Source organism: Limulus polyphemus, unplaced genomic scaffold, assembly GCF_000517525.1.
Source record: "Limulus polyphemus unplaced genomic scaffold, Limulus_polyphemus-2.1.2 Scaffold581, whole genome shotgun sequence".
NCBI classification, from domain to species: domain Eukaryota; kingdom Metazoa; phylum Arthropoda; class Merostomata; order Xiphosura; family Limulidae; genus Limulus; species Limulus polyphemus.
In genome coordinates, this window is record NW_013666191.1 from 107,218 (window position 1) to 110,909 (window position 3,692).

The following is a 3,692-nucleotide window of genomic DNA, read 5'->3' on the forward strand; positions in this document are numbered from 1 at the left end:
AGTGCTCCAAATATCCAGTTGGTGTATGGAAAAATCAGATATCATACTGTGATGCTGAAAATTCCCGTGCCTATGGGCGAGGCTTCTTAAGTGTCCATTTTCAACTGGTTTGTTTGTTTGTTTGTTTTTTGAATTTCGTGCAAAGCTATACGAGGGCTATCAAAGCTAGCCGTCCCTAATTTAGCAGTGTAAGATTAGAGGGAAGGCAGCTAGTCATCACCACCCACCGCCAACTCTTGGGCTACTCTTTTACCAATGAATAGTGGGATTGACCGTCACATCATAACGCCCCCACGGCTGAAAGGGCGAGCATGTTTGGTGGGACGGGGATTCGAACCCGCGACCCTCAGATTGCGAGTCGAGTGCTCTAACCACCTGGCCATGCCGAGCCTTTTTCAACTGGAAAATGTCGAAAAAAACCTCCTATAAGTATGATTTATACAGTTTTTTGAATATACAACTACTGAAAAACCTTATGCCAAAAATTTAACACTCGGGCAACATTATGTCAAATTTTCCCCCCTTGATGAAGATGACTACTGTTTTTCACATGTGTTCTCCTTTACCAGATTATATTGTAATATTGTACCTAAAATAAAAAAGTAAAAAACAAAAAAACTGCTGCCGACTTTGTTAACCATCCATTCTAAAAATATAAATATGAAGCTTATCACCGAAATACATACCACCTCTGTATATCAGCAAAGACAGGTGTAGAAATAAATGTGATCTCCTTTACATTTCTACAGTAAATCCAGCTATAACAGACTAAGAAGAATAGTTATTTTGTATTAGACTACTTCCACAGATCATAAACGTAAGCTTTTATTATAATGTGGCATTATACTAAGAAATGCAAAGCATATATAAGGAGTTAAATTAAAATGGTGGTCTCGTTTACCCATTCTGTGAATTCCTTTACATGCATCTCACCATATCTCCAATTATCTGTTTTTATAAATAGACCTCTAACTATCGCTCACAGATTTACCTTTGTAATTCATAGGTCATCATTTAAACCTAAAACTACCACCTCTCACACCATCTGAATATTAGTTATACAGTTAAAGAGATACACACCTGTTATATAATCCCACCTTTTGCAGGAAAATGAGTTGATTTGTGACTAATACATTTCAAATCCACCCTATCCTAATCATCTGCACATGGTGGAAACTAAATATGTCGAGAAAAGCATTATGCACTCTATATATTCCCCTCTGAAGCAAAACTGAAGTAAAGGAGTTCACGCAATTTCATGTTCAGTGATCTTTATTGAAGAATGTAATTTACTTTTACCCTTTCAGTAATTGATAACAACAAATGTCTTGGCTGTTGTGTATAACGATATAACAAAATGACATAATTTGAGAATCTACACTAGATATATGCGTAAAGGAGATCACGTGCTTAAAAAAAAAACTAATTTTATTACACTCTCCAAATGGACATACCCAAAATATCTCTTGATACCCCGTGTTTGGGGGATGATCAAATCAAATTATATACTTCCCAGATTGATTTTAGACTATAATCTTTTAATATACTCAAACATTTGTAATTATTGTCTTGAAAATACATAACGGTAAAGAGGAACACATTATTACGGTGACATGTTATTTTGGATATTTTTATGTGACAAAGTAATGGGCTAATAACAAATTTTCAAACATAAATATATACTAATTAATCATAATAAAGACTTGAGTCATACTTACAATTTTTGTGTTTGTGTTATTGCTTTGAAATTCAATTTTTCTTTTATTATATGTTTGTGTAAATACGTACTAGGAGAAATTTGTCCCAGAACACTGGCGACATCAAATTGGACACTTAAGAAAGCCTGGCCCTTATGGGCCCGAGCCTCGAATATTTTAAGCAAGCAACGCCTCTGCACATGACTGAATGTTGGAATGAGGAGTCTTAATAATATAAATCTACACCTAATGCAAACGCCATTATTTGTTGCTTTTTATTTGTAATTTGTACATATGAATTATAAAATGGAAAATAAGTTATTAGTGACTTGTTTTCAGTCGTGTTTTGAATTTAAAAATTACGTTCTCCTGTGTGAAATAACATGTATATCTATTTCGTTTTCAATGTTATACCCAGAATAAAGGTGTGGGAAAGTTGCTCGTGTGAACAAATACGTTTTTGAATGCCTGGCAGTGGTAATAAAGATCGTTTACACGTAACTGACTGCTTGGAGAGGATTTATTTTTATTTTTTGTGCATGATATTTTCAGATAGTATTTGGGAAGTTTCACTTTTTTATTTTGAGTTATAAACCAGAATTGTGGAAAAAGAAATTACAAAAGAAAGAAGAAAAGTGAAGCATATTTTTGTTAAAGGGAGCAACGTAGGCGTTGTTGTTTCTATAGTTAGGTAGTAAGTTTATTTATTGATGCAGACAGATAACGTCATAATGTTTCCCTTGGAGTGATGAGTTATCTATAGTTTACTGTATTTCACATTTTTTGTGCAATGCTATTTAATAAAATAAAGATATGCATGAACACCTACATAGAAAAAATTGGACCAGTATTTTATTTCGTTCGAACCAGAATGGAAAAAAATAAGACGCACAGAGTGGAACCTGAACGGAAAAAAATTCGGTTCGAACCATTGCTTTCAAATCTCTAAATATGTCACCAATCCTCCTGCAGACTGCACGAAGAAGAAGGTAACATTTAAAAGATGATGTCATGAGGTTACTGATCGCGTAAACGCTGAGACCCCCTTAGGCTAGTTCTGCAAACAGGCCACACTAGGTCTTCCTGATGACTGTAACTCAGGTAACGGATAATTTCTGCCAAACGAGACTTCTCGCCACTGTTTGGCCGTCAAAGAGATGTTCCCTGAGTCAGGCAGGAACTATTGGGGGAGAGAAGTATTGTAGAAGTCGGGGGTTGGCCTGAAACTATAGTTCCAACAGTGCCCAGCAGAAATTTTATTGTCTTGACAATGTCTCGCTTGAGCAAACATTAGTGAGAGCCTAGCATTGGGCATATTATTCCAGACAGTTATGAGTTCTGGTATTGGGCAAAAGGCCTTGTCAATGCTGCAGTGTGGTTGACGTGTTATAACATATAACATATTCTTCTTTGATATCACTCATAAGTTCTTATTATCAATAACTTCTGGCTCATGCCACAAAGATAGAACAATTTTATATTCTGCAGCCTGTATAGTTATGAAAAAAAAAAACACAGCAGAAAAGTATGTTTATGATATATCGTTACAGCAATAAATCACAACCGCAAGTGGTGAGCCACGTGGAACACTAAATCGACTGAAAATCATTGTCTGGTAGTTGTATATCTGGTGAAATGTAAAGGAAAGTGGAAATGGAAGAATAAAAACAGCAGAAACTGACAACAAATTTATGAAAGAAATAGAACAGTGGGAAACAGAGTTCAAGTCTTCCATAATAGTTTCATTCGCTACTTTGGTTTTCACTAGAATGGAATGCCTACCTTTATTTACAATAATTTATTTCCTCAAAACTTAATTTTTTTGTGTTGGATGTGTAAGCCCATAGATGGAAGCACGATACAGTGCATGTCAACTCGGTGTCTGGCTAAAAAAGACAGCATCAACATAACTGTTTTCCCTCTCTCTGCCAAAATATAACTCATGGCTGTGAGATCGTTTCGCTTTGTTTTTTTTTAAGTATTAATTATGTAGAT